The sequence below is a fragment of the Hermetia illucens genome, chromosome 3 (genome assembly GCF_905115235.1).
Source record: "Hermetia illucens chromosome 3, iHerIll2.2.curated.20191125, whole genome shotgun sequence".
Taxonomy (NCBI): domain Eukaryota; kingdom Metazoa; phylum Arthropoda; class Insecta; order Diptera; family Stratiomyidae; genus Hermetia; species Hermetia illucens.
Genome location: NC_051851.1, coordinates 18,265,517 through 18,291,055, shown reverse-complemented (window position 1 = coordinate 18,291,055; position 25,539 = coordinate 18,265,517). Strand labels below are relative to the sequence as shown.

At 45.6% G+C, this 25,539-nt stretch overlaps 1 protein-coding gene across 2 annotated transcripts in view; it reads right to left on the bottom strand.

The window, feature by feature from the left end:
* The window catches only part of LOC119651045, a 185,594-nt gene that overhangs the window by 135,910 nt on the left and 24,145 nt on the right, over positions 1-25,539 (bottom strand). The window lies entirely within an intron of this gene.

Below are 25,539 nucleotides of genomic sequence, written 5' to 3'. Positions count from 1 at the left end.
TCTTTTTGAACAAATTTCCCACAAGAAGAATGCAAAATAACGTTCCTAACAGATAAAAAGGAAAAACTCATCATTTTCAATAACAACGGAATATCTCAAAGGATATCCTATCTTTTGAAACCCTATCATCTCCATTGCAGCGGAAATGTTCCAGGAAATATCATTTCTTACAAGTACATGCAACCTATCAAGTTTTCCGCATTGTACTTGGCATATTACAGTCAAGCTATGGAAACTCATAGAACAATAGAATAAAGCAGCCCGAGAGATCCTTGCTATCCTTCTATTCTTATTTTCAATCGGATCCCTGGTCTTGCCTCCATCCCTGATTCAAGCTCCTTTTTTCATTCATTATAAATGACAAATGGCAAGTGCATTTGAGGTTTCCATGGGATTGAAGAAAAATGTTCGGAATGAAACAAAAATTCCGAAGGATAAAAAACCAAATGAACAAGGACAAAAGTGATAATTTTATAACCCGTGATGTATAGCGTAATTAGTGACAATTTAATGGCTTTAATCCTGTATTAAATTGCTCTCGGGTGGTGGAGTTAACTCTCAACATCCCCACATCGCAGTGACATTCCCGTCCGGATTTCCCTCCCTCTGCCACCCTTCGACCCGGAGCGCTACCGCCATTTAAGGCAACCATTCTCAACTTAACACACACTATAATATGTGCAATAAAACATAACCGCGCAAATCCTTTAATGGAACGCAGCAAAGAAGTAAAGCTCCACATGAAAATTAATACGCAAGTGGCGTTTAATTAGAGAATTTCCGTAAAAGCGTGAGCATCCTTAAGTAGGGGAGGGGACAGCGACATCAGGGGACGGAAAATGAACGTGCATATTCTGCCAAAGTGCCTCCTTTGCCATATATTGCCAGCTTTTCCAGCATCCCCACCAGGCCGCCCGACATCTTCACCTGCAAATTGTAAGACAACATTAAATTTTCAGTATGGTTTCCATTAGTCAACCGCATTGCCACTTTTTGCCCAAGCATACAAATCCTCTGTTCGGAGCCTCAATCCTTGAATCGAAAGGATCCTCGCTTAATTACTTATTCCACGTTGAAAATTAAGTTCTCTGCCTCCTCCCGACTCAGGCTCCTTCCCAATGCGATTTCTTGCGATGCCTCGTATTTCACTTCAGCCAACAACCCCTCCCTAATGGGGTGATACTTCAATACCTCATAAGATGGCCCACAAGTGGCACCACCACAGGTGCCGACAGTGTTACCGCGGGGTCTCACTTTTTGTCTGCACAACGGCCAGACAAGAGACCGCAGCACCTATCCGTGGAAGCGGAAGTCGAGTCGCCTTCTCCATAAGGCATTTATGCAATAAAAATTCATGAAGTTTTTAATATTTACGTTAAAAGCTCGTGGAACTGATTTAGCGCAGGAAGCAGGACGACAGGTAGGGGCAAGGTTGGAGTTGGAAGGCGAAACACGTTTGGAACGAGGAGCAGTAATACGGATTACATTGGAATTACTGCGGCGTAGCAATAAAGAAAGATGTCCTTGCCGGGATCGGAAGTTGCGGTGACGCAGGGAGGCAGTTAAATCTTGGCTCTCTCGGGTTCTGTGGAATACTTAATTCGGGGTGGTCTGTTAATTTGCCCTCGTGTATTTGTGACGGGTCAGCGGATTTTTCCTTTGCAAGGATATTTTCTTATTTACTCAAGTTTGAATACGTTTCCACTCATTTAAAATTCTCGGAATCAACTGATACACTGAAAGGATTTTCTTAATGGCCTGATTCCATCTGATTAACATTCGAGCGCGTGACCTTGAAACCATGAATGTGGGATTTTGGATGATATAATGAGCAGCCTCCATTGTAGAGTTTGAATGCATGAATTGAATGAAGCCTCGTGAAGGTCTGATGAATACGATAAGAAGCATTATGTGCGCCTCTTTGGCAGTTCTTTCTCCTATAGGCACGTCAAATGTTTTCAACCTTTGAAGGATTAATTAAGAAACCATTTGGGGGTATCATTTTTATGCAAAATCAAAAGCTTAACGTAATTGTTCTAAAAAAAGCATAATTTTGTCCCTTTATGGTGATTATAGCTATTTGGGCGGGTTTGTATTCTATGCGGGTAATTTGGATATTCCTTTTGATACCGCTCACGTTGCGTCGCATATTAAAGCTGGTGGGGTCTTCTTCCATCAGGAGGAGGTCAGGCTGATAATTTTGTATTTATCCTGCCATATACTGCCCCCTTGACGATTACTAATCTCATCGTAGGGGAGGAGCTCAGTAAGAAAGATCCTCCTCGGGTACTCTAACATTATGTAATGAGGAGACTGGCTCGCTGAGGGCCTGAATCCACAATGGTGGGGCCAAAACCAGCTTTTGGAATCCGCCATCCACTCTCAGGTCTACTCTGAAAGTTGAAATTGCAACGATTCACGCAGCCGAGTGGAAAAATTTGAACTCTTCTACGCAGGCGAAAATCCTTCTGAAAGAGCGTGGGGTCACTGGAGCGGAATTTTTGTTGGCCCTTTAATGGGACACTTCTCCTTAGACTACCATATGGAAAAGATTGGGGTAGTATTTTCGGCTTTGTGCAGTCAATGTTAGGAGGAGGAGGAGACGGCCCTTCACTTTTTATTCAACTGCCCGGCCTCCTCAGATCTCAGGCGAAGACACCTTGGCAAGGTTTTCTTCAATGAAGAATGAGCACAATCTCTACCTCTGGAGAATGTTCTCAGATTCGCTAAAGCCTGCGAACACTGTAGACGGGAAGCCGATTTACGGGGATAGTACAATGAGCATAACAATGGCCTGAGTGTTCGGAACTGCGGCTCCTCCCAGTAAACTAAACTAACTAAAAAGGAAGATCCTCTAAGGGAGATGATATCTAAAACAAAGTGGTAATCCAAACCTCAGGCTAAAATGTGACTACAGTACCGAGGGCTGAAAGGTGACTAGATTATGATGTGGCCATGATCGGTGAACTCTGGGTATCAGGCAACCCACAGTTTCAACTAGCCTTGTCTCCGAAAAAAGGAGCTCTGTCAAAATCGACATATATTCCACACTAAAACAAAGGTTATAACAGAAAACTATGACAAACAAAACAAAAGCAGAAATTAAATTTCGATCTGGACAATCCAACCTTGAGTGAAGAGCAACCCTGAAGCCATCGATGGAGAACCTGAGTGTAGACTCAGATTCTCCACTTAATCAAGTGGGAACCAACCCAATTGGAATGAAGTCCTTGACGGATGAGTTGAAGCAGCCCCCTTTTGCCGAAACTTGGTCGACCAAACGAAATATTCCTGGTGTACTCGAACATCGCTGGTAACGGGGAAGTTGACAGACTGGCTCGTCAAAGGTCTGGATCCAGAATTGTGGGGCTTAAACCAGTTTTTGGCATCCGGCCATCCACTCCCAAGTCTACTGTGAAGGGTGAAATTGCAAGAATTTATGCAGCCGAATGTAGTTTGAACTCCTACCGCCAGCCGTAAATCTTTATGAAAGAACCGGGCTACTAGGGTAGCATTTTTGTTGTCCCTTAAGAAGTAGGACATGCAAATCTTAGTAGGGCTTTTAACGGCACACTGCTCCTTAAACCACCACATGAAAAAAATTGGAAACAACTGTGATCAAGTTATTGTAGCTTATTATAGGCAGCGTTTTGGAAATCTAACACAAGTGACCTTCGGATGATACAAGGATGTAGGCGCTCATTGAACAGAGGGTTACATTCTGATATATCTAAATGTTCGTCCATTTAGAGACCAGATGAAATTGAAACTGAATAAACTGGTACCAATCTAGCAATAGTTTTATAGGCTGCCTGTCGGGACTCCCTATCTTGGGGGCTTCAAGCCACTTTATCAAAAAAATCACAAGGAGTTAGATCTGGCGAATGCAGAAGATGGAAAATGACAGATCACCCGTGTGTGGCTAACTAGGGGTTTACCGGTAACGTCGTGTGTTTTGAGCCTTATCTGGATCACCAAAGTTCCAGGAGTTTCCTCCGTATATTCTGCTCGCGCGTCTTAATATCTCCAACTAGAAATTCTAGGTATCAACCAGGCTAGAGGATCAAATTCGAGATGCGCAACTTGACTTCACTTGCTTGTTTTTTTGTTTTTTGATCCGAGACAATTGGAAGTTTTTCAGTGACTTGACACTTCCTAGCTGGAGGGGCCTTGGCCTCATATACAAATCCCCAGTCAAACTTCCATGGTGCGAGTTCTAGCTCACGATTGTGTCTTCCGAAATATTGTCGACGGTGAAAGAACGATTCTCGTTAGTTTTTGGTTGAGTGTTCTCAACGGTTTTATGGTTTCGAGATGGTCAAGGGCGCCCGGAGAGAGTATGGTTTTCAAAACTAATCTACCCAGATTCGCAGCATCCAAACTAATCTAGCCAGATTTACAGCTTCCAAACCACTCACCGTCCTCAGTATTCGTCAGCGATCCTTAATGGACCACTTACGATACGGAGTGTGGCATCACCGAGTTGCTCGAGCAAGTAGCTAACTGGCATAATACCAGCGTCCCAGGTAGTAGCCTCGAGAAAGTTTCTCGATGAAGAGCAAACAGCGAATGACCGATACACGCCGGGTTACACTGGGAGTCCTCCTCCTTGTCGCTGTCGATGGGGTGATAGAGTTTAGTTCTACCAAGGTGGTAGTTGTGACGTATATCAGGAGGTAGCCTTTTCGGAAACTTGGTCGGGTAGTGTGCATTGAACGGATATTAGTAGACCGCGTTGCTGCGAGCGAGCGTCCGTCAGTTCCGAAGGTGGTGTAGTCGAGAGTCGAACTATGCCCGAGGACAACAGGTAAAGGTACGTTTACTGAAGCGGTCAAGGGGTTAGTGGGAGGGAAATTTTTAATTTCTAGCCTAGAGCCCTAGTGCGATCTGGAAATTCGAGACCTTGACGACTGCCTGACAAATAAGAGCAAGGTAGAAGCCATCAGGCGCGAATGTTCGGAAGTAAACAATGTTCGAAATCATATCACCTCAATGAACTCCCGGGGTCAAAAACTCATTGTAGTGGAAGTTGCAGACGAATACGCGAGGAAGCTTTTTAACAGCGGCAAAATCAGAACTGGTTGGGTGCTATGTAGGATACGAATCCGAGCCGCCTCAACCAAATGTTACAGATATTTGGATTTACAGTACACGTTTGCAACCTGCCGGGGACTTGATAAGAAGATAACATGTCGTAGATGTGGTTAGGCAGACCGTAAGGCGAATACCTGAAACGAAAAGGAGGGTTGCGTGAATGCATGGACCGTTGCGCGTCTGATGAGAACGTTGCGCAAACTGCGGACTCGGGGTGGTGTCTAGTCTTCAGAGCAAAACTGAAAAGAGCTAGGGCGCAGCTAACCTGATCCGCATCCTGCAGATAAATATGCACAGCAGTGTAACCCCTCACGAGTTGCTGGCACGGTTCCATGCGGATATCAAAGCTGATCTACTGCTCATTAGTGAGCAGTACCGTAATAAAAACCCAGCTTCATATCCATATCTAGTACCGCTGTCATCTGGGTTCGTAACAGCACCCACCATGGGTTCTTGCCCAAGGCCGAGGAGATAGTTTTGTCTGTGTTCGGTTTTTGGAGGTAACGTTTTATAGTGTCTATCTAACGCCGAATGAGTCAATGCCGGACTTTCGACGCAGACTCGATGCTCTGGAGGGATGCTTGGCTACATAGGGGTGGCTTCAATGCCAGCACACTTGAATGGGGCATCCCTCACCCAGACTCCAGCGGGAAACTAATTCTCGAAATGTCAGCGAGAATAGGACTTGTAACTTTAATTCCGCCCTGAGGTTGCTAGGGAAACATTCCCGGAGTACCCTTTGCGGTGGAATCACTTGTGTCGCTGGTGAACGGGTGGCGGGTTCTTGAAAACTTTTCGGCAAGCCACCATCAATCTATTGCCTTCGACGCGGTTGACATAAACTCTCGGTATACGTTATCCCGGCGCTCTTCCAGTGCGTGGAAGGTCACGAAGATGAATACCTGGAGGTTTTTCGTCGTTTGATAACGACGGCCTGCGGATGGAAGCTCCGCAGGAGGGCATCGAAACGTTGCAAGCCTTCTATGTATCGGTAGATGGCCGAAATCGCAGAGCTCCGGATGGAGTGTTACAGAATCCGCCGCTTAACGCAACGTCTAATCGACCAAGTAAGGGCCTGTAGCATTATTATATATATATTATAATTATTATTAAAGTTCGCTGCTGGCAAGACTTGGTCAACGAAGTGAAGGAGATCCGTGGGGACTCGGTTACAACCTGGTAGCCTGAAAAATCGGGGCCCTGCAAAAATTCTGTTCACTTAAGGAGAGAGAGAGAGCAAATGGACCGCATTGTACGGGCACTATTCCCTGCGCACCCGCATGGGATGATGGCAGCAGCGCGCACAGCGGCCACTTTTCTCCATAGAAGAGTTGGAAGAGACAGTCCTACCTATGAAAAACAAGATGGCACCAGGACCCGATAGTATCCCAGGAAACTGGTACTCCAAACTAGGCCAGGTCTACTGGTTGGCGCATTCCACGCTTGGTTGAAACAGGGCAATTTCCCTTTTCGTTGAAAGGTCGCGATGCTTGCGCTGTTCAGCAAAGAGCCAGACGACCCTGAGTTGCCGTCTTCATACCAACCACTTTGTATGCTTCACACTGTTGGGAAAGTACTCGAAAAGCTCATTAGAAGTGAACTTGCTGAAGTGAAACGCACTACCGAGGATTTGACCCCACGGGCTTTAGACTTTAGAGTGGGGAGATCAACAGTTGATGATGTCATGGAAGCCGTGGATGCCATTCATCGCGCCAAGCCAACAGCCGCCAATCTTGCCGTCAGAAATTCCGCAAAATGGAAAGACATACTAGGCACACTAGACAATACTTTCTACGTATCGAACTGTCTCTTACAGATGTTGAGGGATTACCTGAGGAGCCGCTCTCTGCTCAATGAGACGTTTGAAGGTCAGAGGAGGATTGAGGTTCGGTACAAACGCTGCGATTCACTCTAGGTTCGGACCTCTGGATGATAGTCTGTTAAGATAGTAAACAGACTCGACTCGCTTGTTACCGGAACCACTGTCGAACAGGCGGAAAGTAGACTTGGCATATTGATGCGACAGGTAAGCGGATTGTTGACTGCTCATAATTTCTACCTTGCATTGGAAAAAACCAAAGTAGTCATCCTGACTAAAAAGAGAATTCCGAATATTCGTCCAATATCGATGGGGGAGTCGATAATTGAGTCAAAACCGACGGCTAAGTACCTTGGATTTACTCTTGACTCAAAAACGAGGTTTTTCAAGTAGCCCAAAACAGCAGCGGACAAGGTTGCAGCTGAAGTTTCGGCCTTAAGTCGGCTAATGGTAAATACTAAGGGTCCTACGTCTAGCAGCAACGTCTCCTGATGAGTTCATTGGGGTCTGTTCTCCTCTACGGCGCAGAGGTATGGGCTGACGTTCTTGGCAATGAGGTATATCGTATTGCACAAGTGCAAAGACGGGGAGCTTTGCGGGTGGCATCTGCCTCCTGCACTGTCTCTGTACCGGGCATGATGGTGATTGCTGCAGTGATCCCCGTTGCCCTTCTTGCTATGGAGGGTGAAGTCATATACAAACGCAAGGGACAAGAATCAAGGGAGGTGGTTGCTCATGAAGAACAACAACGTCCACTGATGAATGGCAACTTTTTCGCAAAATGAGATTAGAGGCAGGTGGACTGCGCGGCTCATTAGTAACTTAGGAGTGTGGCTGAATCGGAAATATGGTGAGACTGACTATTTCCTTACCCAGCTCGTAAATAGACATGGAGGTTTTCAGTCTTACCTGCATAAGATTAGAAAGACTGTGTGTTTTGCAATGGAGTTGCGCGCATCACACCTTTTTTTTATAGAGGGTGGGATGGGATTCGTCGGCAGCTCTATTTAAACATATGGGGCCTGTCTGCACACAACTTTGTCGAGGAGATGTTGAGGAGCACTGACAACTAGAGTCGTAATGCTCGACCGCTTGGTGAGGGTTTAGTTGGTAGTACGTCGACTACCGTAGCGCGTCCAACACTCTGTGCGTAAATGCATTCACCTACCTTTCCAAAAAACCACTTCAAAAAGTATGTCCGGCTCATAGCATGCTTCTTGAAAGCTGTTGAAACATTTGGTAACCTTCGAATATCGACCTTTCAAGCAGGAAGCAAAACTCACTGATTTGCAAACTCTACTTTTTTGCCCTTCAGTTTCATTCCCATCTCGGTTTATGTTCCACAAGTGGTAAGTTTAATGCAGTCAAATAAGCACAAAGATGAACACAAAAGTTGACGATGAACCCTAGGATAACAAAATCTGACGGCCAACCAACTCAGCCATCGTATTACCGAGATGGGACATTATAAACAGCTTCAATCCAGGTATCTTAATAGTGTTGCAACGGCCCATGGTTGCCATTTAACCCTTGGTTAGATTTAGGGCGTCAACACTTATACGCTATCGTACGTGGTTACCTGAAAAGCGTGCCAATTCCTTCCACGATTTCCTAAGATGCCTGCACTTCTCCTCTATTATTCTGTGCCAAATACCTTTGAGACGATCCACCCTTCGGCCATCATGAAAGAGTGGATTTAATTGCATGGCATAGCTAGCAATTGTATTGTCTGTCCTCCTTAAGGTGTGACCTATCCACTGCCACTTTCAGCTTCCGATCATAGTGTGGACGGGTGCTAGCTCTGTGGGTCGACCAAGTTTTCTGTTTGAGGTAGTATCAGGCCAGCATATTTCGATGACAAGACAGACAGGTGTTGACGAACGCTTGCAATTGGCAATAACAGAGGGGTACATGGAAAGTGTCCATGTACTACTCCCATATAGCAGCACAGAAAGAACACTAGCTCGGAACGGTGTCACCTTGATCCCATGAATAAGAGCCAGAAAACTCTTTTCAAAATTTTGAACTCTTATTCCATCTTTTTTCTCACCTCATTTAGTGCGTGCCTTTTTCCTGAAATCGAAAATGAGCCTCGATTGAGTAAAAGTAGAACACTTGGTCGATTATTGCCACCCCCTCACACTATATCGAATTAAACGTAAATTCATAGATACGATAAAGACACGAATGCAGCCAATCCCGATCCACAGAGCGCTCTTCTGATTTTCAATATTATCCTTCGTTCAAATTTTTAATTATTCTAATTGCGTGCCAATGAATCGCGAGGGATGAAAAATGTACGTACGTTTTCATAAGCTCCCGAAATCGTCTCGCAAACGGCCTTCCGGTGTGCCTTAATGAAACTTTCGAATCGTTTCACGCGGAATGAAACGGAAATTGGTAGCACCGTTAATCCAAATTTCAATTCCATTTCGACAGTCGTTGCTTGAAAATGGGCGACTCGTTAAAGGCATCACCACCGAGGCCTTGGCTCCTCTGCTTGCGATGCTAGAGCCATTTCTGCAGTTCCTTGTCCTTCTCTGTTTGTTCTAGGCTCTGCCTTTAATTGTCTACCAACAACGTTATAAGGACGTTTTGAGGGAGGATAAAAGCCAAATTCGAATTGAAAATCCTGTTAAGTCACAACGTTACCACGTCAGCTCGAAACTCGACAGAAGGGTGGAAGAAGATTTGACTTGACTGTCTTCCCGATATTGTCGGTGTCTTTTCTTGTCTGTCTGTTCCTTGTAATTTCAAACACATGACACCTCGTAGAAATGGGAAATGGTAGTGGAAAACTCTCGGAGAAAAACCACCACCCACGGAAAAAAAATCGTGGCGGAAACGCAAGTCGATTAAACTTAAAAACGAAGAAATTCCATAAAAGTTTATTCTGTTTGTCACGAGGATCTAGGACTTAATCCAGCCCAAAATATTTTCACATTTATATTCAGAAGTTGGCCTTATTGCCTTTCTCCCAGACGACACCGAAGTGGATGCTTGAAGTCAAAACCACCCCCAGCGCCACATGATGCCGCACGGGTAGCTGCGACAGGACAAGAATTAGAAGCATAACCAGAATAACCGTTCCCGCCACCTACGGGTACCCAAAACTAAGTCAAACAAGAAGCCAAGGTCTGAGGAGCATCACCAACAACTCGGTCCAGCGCAATGTCAGCTAAAAGACGATGAAAACTTTCTTTTTTTTTGTCAACGAAAGAGAATTTTAACATTTTTCAGTGGAACCGGGAAGTATGAAATAACAAGGACGACAGCAGAGTGAAATGCGAAATAAAAATAAAATGAGTAGAAATAAGGATATCCCCGGCCGACTGTTGCCAGAACTTTGCGACTACGTGGCATTAAATAGGCAGCGCGAAAAAAATCTCTTATTATTCTTTAAGTACCTACGACGAGGTCTTATCTCGGAGGCACAATCTTATTGTTGAATAGCGGAAAGACAACAAGGACAATCATAACAACATAAGACAAAAGTGAGGGAAGTTTTGCGAAAGGAACGGCATGAGCTCGGGATATGCAGGATTGCTAGAGAGCCTCGGGGAGAATTTATAGGGAAGAAGTCAGAGCTTATGGAATCTGGGAAACTAAAGGATTTAGGGTTACGAGTTGGTTATAAATTCATAGTGAATGACAGGGATTCAGACTAGACTAAAACTGGATCGCTCTGTATACTTTTAAGGATTCGGTACTTCTTTTAAGTGAACTTTTATACAGTTTTTCCAAATCTCTTCTGAACTAACCACCTTTTACGAAGCGCTGTATTATCGCATTGGACAGTTTAGTATTAACTCGGGAAATCTAGTCTTTTTAGTCTTGATTCAGGTTGTCTACTTTCACTAGCACTATTTAGCTTGCGACTACCGCCGGGATCGTCTGAAAGTAACGGTCATTCGATATAAAACCCCGTTTAGAATTGATGGTATGAAAGTCCTGGGGGGTTTAACGTGAGTACCTGCCGTGAAGGCATAATCCCACGGTCCTCTTCGGACACGGATTGATTTTGGGACCACAATCAGAGCCCCGCCATGTAAGTACAGCGGTCTTGGTTTATACTGAATGCAGGCTCAGCATTCATACCAGTGGATGCGAGGACTATCTAACACCTCTGCCGCAACTAAGGAGTACAGCACCCGAGTTGTACAGCGCAACTCCACGCTCGAGCTCTGAGGAGCTCTACCCGCGATGTAGGCATAACCATAACCACCATGAAACTCTCACTAGGGGGCCAACCGCAAATAACCCAGGAATTCTCTTGGAGCATATGCTCTCAGAGGGCCATCCAGGTTCCCATGGTACCAGATAACCTCCGGTGAGGCTTCGTGGCAGAGCCACTTCAGATGAGTCCCTAGCAGACTCGGGTCTGATCGCCCTCCTCGAATACGTACAAGACAACACTAACACCAAACACACAAGACTGGTGGCTAACCACCGCGGCCATTAGGCCATTCGCCCTTCAGCTGCAAGCGAAGCAGCGTCGAGAAGCTCCCTCCTTCGTCGGGAGGCAGCACGCGCGAACGCATTACCGCATTTAAGTGTCCCACTGCTAGCAAGGCACTAGCTAACATCGTAGATACCGTTCAATACGTGAACGCCCATGTTGTCTAGATTGCGGATGTCACTGTACGCTGGACAGGCACAGAGAACATGTAACCAGTCCTCCGAGTCAGCCCCACATAAAACACAACCCTGACTGGAGGCAACGTTGCGCTTGAAGAGGAACTCATTCAAGCTACCATGCCCAGTCAGGAGGAAGCCCAAAGTCCACGACGGAACTTCCTCTGGCAGACACATATCTGACGTACTTATATGTGACCCGACCTTTCCCACATTCATCCCATCTAAGCTGCCACTTAGATGTTACAATCTCGTCTAACACCTTTTTGACCGCAAGCGGCCCTAGCCCTTCAACCTGGTTAAAACTAACTAAATCTGTTTGCAACAAAGGTACGCCCCTCCTGATCCTGTAGGCCGTGGCACGTCGGAATACCTCCAGATCAAGAGGAGGAGCACCCAACAAGACCTGCATAGCGTCGGTCGAGACCGTACGACACACTGGAAGGCACGCTAACAAAGCCACTCGCTGACAAGCGTAGAGCAGCTGCCTGCCCTTCAGCGCCAAATCACACAACATAGGGGACCCATACGTAGAACACGCAAGGAAGAGCCCCACATAAATGGATCTAGCAGCTCTCCTGCGTAGACCCCACTCACACCTCATAACACGCTTTAACATACACGCTAAATTTGTAAGACGTAGCCTGAGCTCGCACAGGTGCGCGACCAAAGACATGCGTTCCACGATCGTGACTCGAAAGTAGATCACTTTCTGCCGGATCTGTAAAGACAGTCCGTTCAACTTTACGTAAGGCGGAGGAATTGATTGATTGAATTGATGGTATAGAGGAATTTGGCAATAAGGACCCTCGAATGAGCTTCACTGGCACTCATTCCGGCGGCTTCAATTACTTCCCTGCTTTTCGTCCCGCCCTGTGAGTTGGGGCTTAAGATTATACTGAAAATTTGTGGGCTACTTCCGACAACAATGCCTCGGAAAGGAACTGACTTCCCGGCTACGACCTTCGGTTATCGAAAACAGACTGTGATTGGTTTCTGAAATGCGCACATAGTCTTCGACAACGGTAACGAGGGTCCTCAGAATGCCCGCTTCCTCCAACTTGAGCGAGAATTTCAACGATATAACCTGGACATTTTGGGCCTAAGTGACTCTACTTCTCTCCCTATTGGGGCAATCTGCATTACAGCTCTGGAGAGTCAATTGATAGCAGATGCGAATCTGGTGTCGAGTTGTTTCTGGAGGCTACCGTGAGCTGCGCTCTCTTTACCTGCGAGCGGGTTTCTAAGCAGGTTTTGACTGCAAGGTTCCAGCCCAGGTTAAGGAGAATCACAATTGTACAGTGCTATGCACCTACGGAGACTTCCAATGTAGTGGAAAAGGATGCTTTCTATAAGCGATTACACGCAGTTCAGGAGAGGCTTTCTAAAGTTGACAATGTGATCGTGATGGGTAACCTGATTTCCAAATTGGATTCAGAAAATATCTTGCTCGGACATGCATTAGGGAAATACGGCCTTCGCGACCATAAGGACAATGGTGGAAGCTTCGTAGATTTCTGCAGCGTATACCACCTCGTCATTGGCATATTGTTCGAGCACAGCGCTTGCCATAAGGTTAGTTCGTTTTCAATTGGCTGTCACCGTACGGGAAATCAGATTGACCCCATCGTGATCAGCGGAATATTGACGATTTGTATCTAGGATGTGCGTAACGAGAAAGTTGTTGACAGTAGCCTCGAAAGGGATCAACATCTGATGGTTGCTTACGTTCGCTTGCGTGTTGTGTTCGCCACTTCTCGTAGGATTGGAGAGCTGCGACACTCCAAGTTTATCATCGATCGCTTGCATGATGAGGCTGTCGCTCGTTGGATTAATGGAGGAGTTATCTTGCTAGACCGGAAAGCAGATACACTGAGTAACCCTCCTGGTAATATCGATAAGTATTGAGTCGCCATCAAAACTTCTCTTTTTCTGGCTGCTACGTCGTCGACCACGTCCCGAAGGGGTGTCATCAAATTTGGCTGACTGCGAAATTGAGTAAAATGATCGACGAATGAAAGGGGTTGAAGGCTCTGTTGACCGCTGTGAGTGATGGGGGAGCGACTTGCTCGAACTCCGATACCGAGGAAAATCCCGAGAAGTTCAGCATAGTGTGTCGTAACAAACAGGAATTTGTTATTGCGCTGGTCAGAGAAGCGGAAGAACTAGCATTTGGTCACAAACTTTCCGATGGTCCTGTGAGATCGACTCCTCGTCGTTGATGATGAAGAACTCAAGAATGGAAGGAATACTTCACCACGGTTTTTAACCGTATCACATCCAGTGAAGATCCACCTCTTGTGAATGAAATGGCTAGTGACCGAGCAGACGAGAATTCATCTTGGCCATCAATACACCGCCAAATGGATAAAAGCCGCCGGATTTGATGATCTTCCCGCAAAGGTATTTATTGCTACGGCTGCACTTCCAGCAAATTTGGTACTTCCAGTCATACGGAAATCTTGAGAATTCGAGGCTTTTCCCAGAGGGTGCAAGATGGGGATGATCTTTAAAATTGCAAAGAGGGGCACACGTGTTGGTTGGCCTAAGTAATATTTTGGAACATCCGCACACGGTTGTTGGCTGCCAACAGAGCCTATTTCAGCTTACAAAAACTGTTTCAAAACTCTTACTGTACAAGACTATCATCTTGCCAGTCCTTATATCTTCCCCGGAGACTTGGGTTCTTAGCAAAAAAAACTGTGAATTCTTGGTCGCGTTCGAGAGAAGAATCCTCCGACGAATTTTTGGCCCCCTACATGAGGATGAACGATTCCGTAGCCGTAGAAACCACAACCGTCTGGTCGTGGCTCAACAGGTTGCGGTGGGTGGGTCACATAATCCGTATGGATGAGGATGATCCAGCCCGGAAAGCCTATAAGGGCAATATCTATGGTAGAGAAAGGAAACGAGGCAGACTCTGCCTGAGATGGAGCGATGACGTAGGTCAGTACGCCAGACAGCTTTTAGGGATATTGAATTGGTGGACCTTGGCGCAAAACCGTGGTGTCTGGAGTTCCTTATTAAGGCAGGCCTAGACTGGATACCGGTTGTTGCCCCGTGGATGATGATGATGATGAGGTGGATGATTTGAATGAATCATGACGTCTTTCCTCAAATACTTCAGGCACGTTGATGAAACCTGTTTGTTCTCTCGCCGGGTCATGGACCTTGCTCAAATGGTTCTGAATTTGTAAAGAGAGACAGGTAGAGGTGGCTTGATGATAAACACCAACAACATTAAGGTTCCCAATCGAACAGATCATCGCATTCTCTTAATCTGCATTAATGGGCAGAACATTCGAAACACCAAGATGAAGACTACGCTAAGGCTCTTTCCATGTTGGTACATGGAAAGTGATCCCCACCGTCACTTAAAAGCTCCAAGCCTTCATTAACGCTTGTCTGCTAGATAGTGCGCTGGCCTGACACTGTGTCGAGCAACGAACTTGGTCGGAATAAAGACCAGTTACTCATAGGCGATGGCGGGCAAAGTGTAGTGTTCGTCCTAGGGTGAAACGTGGAACACCAAAAGCTCTGCCACCAAACCTTATCTTCACCTCTATGTGGTGATCGCTGGGAGTTACTGTACTGTTGCAAGAGATGCGTTGAATAGGGAATGGTTTCCTGGAGGAGAGCCAAACGCATTATATATTATAGCGGCCATCCACTAAACCATGGGCTCGGAGTAGGTTCCCTAATTTGCCAAAAAATAAATCTGCTGGTACCGCTGCGCACTTCACATTTGGAATTCAAACTTCGACATATAAACCTTATTAACGTTCACGCCCCTACAGATGTGACTACAAATTCAGAGAAAGATACCTTCTATGAGGAATTACTGGAAGTCTGCTCCAGGTAGGATATAAAAATCATACTTGAGGATTTTAATAGCCATATTAGGATAGAGTCCGTATTCAGGGAATACGTTGGCTCACATAGCTTATACAAAACTACCAATGGTAACGGACTACGGACTGTCCAACTAGACGCAGAGGTTTTACCAACAAGTTAGCAGGATGAAGCCTTATACACCTCGATGTTCATCCTGTCGAAAAGAGAGGGAAATCTGATTTCCAACAGAAAGTGCATATTGGAGCGATGGATTGACTATTATGATGAACTTTTCAACAATCAAAATTTCGGCAAGTTGGAGGTCCCACCAACTGAGGAAGATGGGCAAATACTGCCACCATCAAGTATAGAAGAAACAGTCCGTGCAATCCATCGGCTTAAATCATAAGTCGCCAGGAGCCGATGGAATTACAGCCAAACTGGCTAAATATGGAGGCGACTACATATATATCTACATCTATGGTAAAAAAAGAAGATGTGGAACACCCTGCCTGAGATCGAGCGATAGGGTAAGTCAGGATGCCAGACAGCTTGTAGGGAAATCGAATTGGCGGAGCTTGGCGCAAAACTGGGACGTCTGGAGATCCTTACTTAAGGCAGGCCTAGATCGGATAGCGGTCGTTGCGTCTTTGATAATAATGAGTTTCAAGAGTATGTATGGTCCTTAGACAGTTGTTGATTTTGAATGGTCTCAAGAGTGATCTTGCTGCTTTCATCCGGTCCCGTACTTCGATCAGGGTCGGTCAAGTCAGCCTTATCAAGATACGAGAATATGACTAGGTGTAATTCGGTACTTTACTTGTCAAAACTTGCAGATGCTTTAAAGTGGCTGGGAGGAAACCGGAGCAGCCCTGTCGGCCAAATCAAAGCCAAGTGGCCAAAACGACCTCAACGTGGTGGCACTGAGAAACGCTGTAGTCACTTCGACTTGCTTCTCGTGTTGTAGTGGGCGAATGCTCTAAGGCCTACTTAGGGGAGCAGAATCGAGTCTGTACGGGGACTCATCTGAAGTGGCTACGGCTACGGTATATTGGTACCATGGGACCCGGAATAGTCCTCCGAGTTCATATGTATCAGGGGAATTACTGGGGCATGTGCTCTCAGTCCGTTTATTTGCGGTTGAACTCCTAATTAGAATTCCATAGGGTTGCTGGTTACATCCAAGTGAACAAGAGACCTTCAGGCTTCAATCATGGAGTTGCGTTTACAGCTAGGATGCTGTACTCCTTAGTTCGGTAGAAATTTAGGTAGGTCTTACATCTGCCAGCATGCACTTAGTATAGGCTGGTCCCGTTGTTGTTTGTCAATGCGGGGCTCTGATTGTAAGGAAGCGAAAAGGTGGTAGTAATGTCGACGGCATTTATTCAAGGGTAATTGAAGTTGTGAGTGCTGATAAAGACTTTTATCAAACCATCTACCTCTGAAAGAAAATATAATCATAAAATACATGCCAGAATTTCAGAAGTGATTTGTGAATCAGCGTCTTCCCATATTATAGCAGAAGCACCCAACTAGATACAAGCGACTAGTACCTCTGCCATATTTTTTGAGTAGTTGGTACGAGATTTGAAAAGAGCAGGACTTTGTTTCGAACCTTTTGTTCTGGGCTTAGGGTATCAACAGTAACTAGAAATCAACTCCCAAGAGGGACCAATTAAAACGAACTGGTATAGAATGGCGAAGCTCCCCATTTCAAGAGGGCTGACCTGGTGCTCATACTTCGAGGTCAATCTTCCGGTCGAGTATATTAATTCAGTCCCCGGCACTGGTAACAGCTTCAAAGGCATCACTGGAAAATATCTAGTTATGCCTCATGTTCATTTATTTGTCTCTTTTACTTCGTATTTCAGCGCTAGACTATCTAACCAAGTCACAAGGTTCAAGGGACTTAAATAATTATGCTAAGAAGCATTGCCCTTTGTCCTTTGTTTCCCAGTATTAAATAAAAGTAAGGTCTGACTGAACTAAAGAATTCAGCAGTGAGGTTTGCATGGTAAAGGCAGGCGTAGTTATAGAGAATGACCATATACTAAATAGGGTGAAATTTCTCGTGTTGGGCACATCGGATTGAACACCGATTCCTTTCGTTCCTGTGTATGATTCCAGATGCTTGTTATAACACCAAAAGAGATTGTAAATTTTTGGCAATTGGATGAGTTCCTTTGAATAGTATTATGGGGAGACCATCATGTCAAGTTACACTGTTGACAAAAGTACGGAGTTTTGAAATCGGGAACCGATGGTCTTACATCTTTGGGGTCCTTAGAAAGTTTATCAGAGATAGGCATATAAAGTGCAGGGCTATCTCCTCGTTGCCCTTACATTGGCTACTTATGGTCAAACCACAACTCCGATTTGTGCCGGGTGGTAGTTTAGGGAGCAGTGTCCAATTGAAATTCTTACTTTCTTAAAGGCCAGGCTTTAACACATATTTCCTCCGTGAGCATGAATTCAGATTTCTTTATTCGGCTTCGTAAACTCTTGTAACTTTACCTTCTAGATCAGACTAAACAGTGAATGACTTGAAGCTAAAAGCCGGCTCTAATTCCAGTTCGCCCTTTTGGATACCAGTCTATCATCCTCCTGACTGGTAACGATATTCAAATGCCAACATTAAGCGCCTTTCGTTCAATTGATCGTATTTCATGAGTAACTCTTCTTCTTTTTCTTCAGCCTTTGTTCCGTTCACAAGCGGGGTCGGCTCGTCGTGATCGGTTTCGCCATTTAACCCTATCAAATCCCTGATCTGGATGCAATCCCGAGGCTTTTAAATCTCCATCCAGCGTATCAATATACCGTTGTTTCGGACGGGCTTTTGGTCTTTTATCTTCGACTTCGATGTTCAGGCCAATCTTGGTAAGTGAACTCTCATTAGCGCGAATTACGTGACCATACCATCGAAGATGGCTCTCTCGCAGTTTTTTCAAGATCGGTGCAACTCTATATCGATCGCGGATATCCTCATTTCGGATGTGATCAAAACGTGTCTTGCCAATAGTCAAACGCAACGTCTTCGTCTCCATTACCGCAAGACGTCGTTTATTGTCTTTTATAGTCGGCCAACACTTAGAGAGTGTTGATACGTTGATCACGAAGTACACCAGTTATGGAATGCAACTTCATCAAGGTTGCGTTAATGCGTGAAGCAATTTCATAACGTGGATCTATTGGCTGATACCGCTGATCAGAAGTATTTAAATCGGTTCTGGGCAGATCACTGCCGCTGACGTCAGGTTCCGCCTTCGCTCTGTGTGCGGCGAACCGCGGGCAGTTAAAAACAACATGCCTCAGAATCATCTCGCATGTCGGTCAATACGGGGAGTCGTCACGTCCAGAGCGATAAAGGTATGCACTCTCCGTGTCCGCTTAGAAATTGGGTTAGATGGTGCCTTCGGAATAATCCTGTGTGTTTAGCGTCCTTGAAGTGAATGATCCCATCTTTTTTTGCCATTCCAAAATAGATTCATTTCGTGCTAATTGGTGAAGATAGGTATAGGACTCGCCGATTGCGAATGATGCGTCATAGAGGCGTCGACCTTCGTTCGCCAACATGTCGATAGGGACCATGCCTGCTATCATGTTGTACTATAAACGTACGAAGTTCGCAATGCACTCAATCAGTATGGGGCTGCAATTTTTCTTTTATTTGCTTCCAACTCCAAAGGCGATGCCCAGACTGGAACTGCATAAAGCAAAATGCTGCTGACTTTGGAGATAAGGAGCCGACGACGTTGCCTACGACCACCTCTATTTGGTAACATTCTTGCCAATAATGTAGCCACTCGGGAAGCCTTGGTTGCCAAATTTTCAAAATAGAACTTGAATTTCAGTTTATGGTCAACCATGACTCCTAGGTATTTAAGCGGTGGTTGCGACCGTGTGATGTATTCATCAATCCTGATCTTTATCGACGTTTGCTTCCTTCGCTTGGTGATCAAAACTATCTCGGTTTTATGGTCTGTCAGCGTCAGATCAGCTTCCTCTAGCCAAGATCTGATTTCAAAAATTACCTCGTTTGTGAGTACCTCGATCTCATCAATATCTTGTGCCATGATAGTCACTCCGATGTCGTCTGCGAAACCAATGATTGTCAGTCCTTTGGGCAGTTGCAGCTTTAAAATTCCATCATACATTATTATCCACAGGAGAGACCGTCACAGCTTGTTCTGTACGACCTAGATTCATCATTCGAATCGTAACACAATATCCTTGCCCGGAAAAATTCTATGACTATGTGCACCAGGTATTTAGGAGCGCGCAATTTGGCTAAAGTCGCAATTATTTTGCGCCAGTTTGCCGTATTGAAGGCGTTCTTCACGTCGGGAGTAACTATCTCGCCGGATTTGTTGGTCTCCATTGCTTTTTCCGCAATTTCCGTCACTGTGTTGATCTCATTGAAAGTAGATCTTGACTTTCGGAATCCAAACTGACTGTCTGAGAGATCACCCTCCTTTTCTGTGATTGGTACAAGTCTATTGAAGATGACCCATTCTAAAAGTTTGCCGATGCCGTTTAGCAGGTATATAGGCTCATAAGACGAAGGATTACCCAAAGGTTTATTTGGCATCGGGAATAGCATATGGTGCTGCTGCCTCCACTTTTCCGGGAAAATTCCATCTTTGAGGCACGTCATAAGTGCTTCAGCGAACCACTTTGGACCTGTTTTGACGGCCACTGTCATTATTCGGAATGCCGTCTAAACCTGAGGCTTTATTTTCAGCAGTCTTCTTCCCAGTTTTCAGGACTTCAGTGTCTGTCTGTCATTCACGACGTTGCGTATGAAATACATTTCCTCTGCTATTGAGGCTACCTTTCTGGACTATGGTTCTTGCAGAAGCTCGATATTTGATATCCTGGATGGGGAACACTACTCAACTTCTTGCGTTGCTATGCCATTGTACTCTGGAAAACCTGCCTGAAACGAGAATGAGTCCAGTAGCTGACTACGGACAAATGAAAGCGGATTGCTGCGAACGCGACAAATCGCATTCTTCTTTTAAACTGCTCGTTCTTAAAGCTGACAAGTTTATAGGGATTTCTCAATGATGACGTGTGGCCATCTAACTTTTATGATAACCCTCTGAGAGGCTAGCTTGGCATGGCACCGAAAATAATTTCCATTTTATCGTTTATTCTGAATAAATTTAATTTCATTGATATCAACAGGTCCCTGACGAGACAAAGTGTCTCAGTTTTTTCAACAGGAAGATATAGTCCGGGTATACCCCATCCAAAATTCTAAAACATAATAATTCACTGCAAGAATTTTCCGTACAATTTGACATGAATCCTTAAAGCTTCCACATATTGTACCGATAAATTCTTCCACTATAAAGTTCCGTGTTTTTAATCATGTGCAGAAAAGTGTAAATTGTGGACGTAGTTCTGAAAGATATATGCATGCAGACTTCCAGTAGAGGAGTGCCTCCGTAATAACCCCCAACACAGCCTGCATGTTGCTGCTCCTCGTCCTGTACGATCGCTACTTGTATGTATCTCATTTATATTATCTGTAGAGCAGTAGATTGATTTAGTTACATTACACAATTTTCCTGGTACTTCTAGTGTTCTACTCAGGCTCACGTCCTTGCTCCCCCCCTTCCCCGGCATGGCAGCTATGTGCTCACTTCACTAGATCCGTACGTTTGCATGCTTTACGTAGATTCAGATACATATTTTATTGGCTGTATCGCTAGTTCTACCGTTCCAAATATATCCGTGTAATTTATTGCTTTCAATTTCGATTGATTTCGAAAAGGTAGCACCAGAAAATGAAAATTTCATTTTAAATTGCAATACAATATGCAACCGGGGAGCCACCTTCACTCGCCGCTTGTCATTTATTTTAAATGGTGGAATAATAGGGGGTGGGTCAATTTCAAATTGCATTGGATGCAGATAGACTAATTGCAAGCGTTATATGGATGTGCAGACGAACGGAATGGATGAGTGTTTGATGAAAGCAAAAACGTGCTCATAAATTAAATTGAGCTTTGCGTTGCGACCAAGTGTTTGCGTTATTCAAAAATGCATATCAGGATGAATGGGGTGAAATGCAATATTTAATAAATTCAAGTGGGTTGCTATGAGCCGATACTTTAAGGTGAAAAAAATTAATTGCTTTAGCAATATATCAAAGGTTAGTGTAGGACCTAGAATGAAAGCGTGGATTGGTACCGACGATGGGGCCCAAAACCTGCGAAACTCCTGATGAACCAATACCTACATCCCTGCTATCAACTTTTGCGTCCATCTCCACATGGCAATCCTCAGGAGCTACTTCTTAATGAAAAATTGCCTAAGGGGAGTCTCCCGCGTCTAAAAAAGAGACAAATTGTGCCAATTACTCCACCAGGTTAAGGGCTCACTTAGAGCTGATAACTCCATCGTCAAAAACTACCTGTCATGCAGCTACTTTTTTTTTTTTTTTGAGGAAGTGGAAATCTTCAAAAGACTCTGGCCTGGGCACGCCAAAGTGTGGGATTTTTACCCACTAAAACCACCCCCGACTCCTCCCTACCTCGTGGAACCACCTTTAGGTATTATATCACGGGGCGGAGTTAGCTTACTTTAGCTAGGTCTCCTTTCGTCTACCCGCGGGGTTCGTAATCGCGTCTTCCTCACTTCTTCTGCTTTTCGGAGTTTATCTTGGATTACAGCGATCATGGAATTGATCGTATCCCAGTCTTCCTGACAGGCTACCATTCTCCGGACAAAATTTTCCGGTGATAGGACTTCACCTAGAGCTTCCTCTAGGTTCCTCCTTTCTTCCACGAACATAGGACACTGGAAGAAAACGTGCGCTGGGTCCTCTGGGACCCCGCAGTTTGGACAATTAGACGAGGTGTCCTATTTAAACCTGTAAAGGTATTGACGGTATCCTCCATGGCCGGTGAGAAACTCGGTGAGATTATAAATGATCTCCCCATTCTTTCTCTCCAGCCACTCCCCGATGGAAGGGATCAACCTGTAAGTCCAACGACCCTTTTCTGACTGGTCCCATCGCTATTGCCATCTGCGTATGGATCTCTCCCTCTCGCCTTTTTTCACCTGAGATAAGGGAGAGATGGACCTGGTGTTATAAATGTTCATCATTTCGGTTGCCAGAATGTCAATCGGCATCATTCCCGAGATGACGAACGTCGCATCGTCTGAGACGGTCCTGAAGGCAGAACACATCCTTAGGGATGTTCTTCTGTAAACCGCACTTAGTTTGTTTGTATTGCCTCAAACCTGCAGCGCTTTTCCCTAAACTGGGACTACATACAGCATGATTGAGCTCACCACCCTGGCTATGAGCAGCTTGCAAGTACGCCGCAGGCCTCCTACGTTCGGGATCATCCTTGCCAGAACAATACTCGTGGTGGATGCTCTTTTGCAAGTATGTTCTATGTGCTGCTTAAAATTAAGTCCTCCGTCTATCATCACCCCCAAATATTTGATGGCCGGCTTGGAAGTGATGATGCGATTCCCGATTCTATTGCAGGCGTAATTTCTTTTGCGGCGCTTAGTGATGAGGACCGGTTCCGTCTTTTCCTCCGCGAGTGCCAGTCCAGTACTCCCTAACCAAGCCTTAACAACACTGATTGCTTCGCTTCAGTACAACTCAGCATCCTCGAGGTGATTTGCGACCACAACCAGTGCTATATCATCGGCGTAACCCACCACCGTGGCCTCCTCCGGAACCGGAAGGTTGAGTACATCATTATACAGGATATTCCACAGTAGTGGGCCCAGTGCAGAGCCCTGTGGGAAAGCCGCGGCGACAACGTACTCTTTGGATCCAACATCGGTATCATACAAGAGTGTCCGCTCTTTCAAGTAACTATCGATAATAGCGTCGAGGTAGGTGGGAACACCAATCTTCGCCAGAGACTTTCGTATAAGGTTCCAATTGGCCGAGTTAAATGCATTCCTCACATCCAGGGTCACCACCACACAATATTTGCTGCTACAACTCCTTCCGTGAATTGCATTTTCGGCCAAGCTAGCAACCATTTTAATGACATCAATGGTTGATCTGGCTTTACGGAACCCATACTGCCTATCTGAAAGGCCCCCCATACTGCCTATCTGAAAGGCTCTCGACGACTGGAAGTAACCTATTATAAATGACCCGCTCCAACATTTTCACCATAGTGTCTAGAAGACATATGGATCTATAGGAGGAAGGTTCCCCTGAAGGTTTGCCAGCCTTAGGCAACAACACCAGCTTCTGCCGCTTCCATGGTACAGGAAAGATATCTTCCGACATGCACGTTTCGAACAGCTCCGCGAACATATCCGGTCTACATTTGTCGACAAGTTTGAGGGCCTTATTGGGTATGCCGTCAAGACCCGGGGCTTTACTGTCGCCTATTCGACTGCAGATCTCCATTAGGTCGTCCGTGGTGACTGGTGGAATCGGCGTCATACTCAGGGGGCGCTGGAAGGTGTCAGTACCCTCCCCCCCCCTCTTGCTGAGGAAATAACCCCTGGATTATTTTCAACAAGAGTATAGGGCACGTGATCTGTGGAGACGATCGACCTCTGAATTGTCCTGTCATGATTTTATAGGCGCTACCCTACGGATTTATGTCCGCTTCCGAACAGAGCTCTTTAAAACATTCCCTCTTATTCTTAGCTTAAGGTTCTTGCGAGCTTTCCTATAGGCATGCTCCTTTTGCCCCTGATCGATCCTACCTATTGCCCTCTGAGCCGTTCGTCTGGCTCTGTGGCAAATCGATCGAAGGCTGGCAAGTTCACTATTCCATCAATAATTGGGTCTTCTAGTGGGGAATGAGCATCTCCTAGGCATCGATGTGTCACATGCTTTAGAGATGCTCTGTGTGACATGGAGAGCTCTATCCGTGGAGGTGCCTGCATGTCATGCAGCTACTATAGATGCTCCGGAATGGGATGGACACACCCCGACGATCCCGGCAACCAAAAAGGAAAACGAGGCACTGTAGTTTCGGAGAAGGCTACCTTCTACAAAACATTTTAGCGAACCTTCGAAGCCAGACCCAGGAAATGCATTGTCACCCAGATCATGCAACTAACAGGGTCGCATGGTCTTTGGACGTGCCTGAAATGGGTGGCAAAAGATCCATAAGCAAACTCGGGTCTCCAAAGCCGGGACCATTTTCAGCTAAACTGAACGCTGGAACCTTTCAGTCTTGATAAATATCAAAACCTGCAGGGGGCTTAATATAAACTTAGATCATCATCTTGTTAGCTAAACGTATTCCGCAATAGTAGTAATTGCCAGATGTCCTCTAGGTGAAGCATCGAACTCCAGTTGCCAAGGAAGTTGGGACGACTGATGTAGGGAGCAACCAGCAAGCAGGATTAAATCATGTACACTTCGATCCTCGTCCTGTCGACACAAAGGAAATCTGATTCCTAATCGTATGGGCATATTGGAGCGATGGGTTGAGTATTTCGATGAATTTATCAACAATTAGAACAGCAGTGAGTAGGATGCCCAGTTAAGTCCTTGAGGGTTTTACGTGAGCACCTATCTTGCGACTTAATCCTACGGTCTTCGTAAGACATGGATTGATTTTCTATCCACAATCAGAGCCCCGCTGAGACAAGCAACAACGGTACCAATCTATACCAAGTGACCTACCTAAATCTCTACCGAACTAAGGAGTACGGCACCCATGTTGAAACGCAACACCACGCCGAGGCCCGAAGGTCTCTTCTCGCTTGAGCATAACCAACAACCCCCATGAAGCTTCCACTAGGGGGCCAACCGCAAATAACCGAGCTGTACTCACATACAACGGGAGTTCATCCGAAGTATGAGAGTTCAGGAGCTATCTCGGTTCCCATGGTACCAGTATACTCTTGGTGGGGTTTCCTGGCCAATTGCCACTTCAGATGGGTCCCCGTGCAGACCCGGGTCTGATCGCCCTGATTAGGGCTCTGGAGCATTCGCCTACTGCATCACGGCCGACAAACCAAAGTGAGTACAGCGTCCCCCGGTGCCACCACTAAGGAGGTTCTTCTCGGCCATTTGGTTTTGGTTTGGCCGACAGGGGTGCCGCCGACCCCGTTTTCCTCACCACCACCTCTGAGCACCTGAGTAGGAGGTCCAGCCAAATGAAGAAAACGGACAAATACTGCCTCTACAAAGCATGACAGTAGAA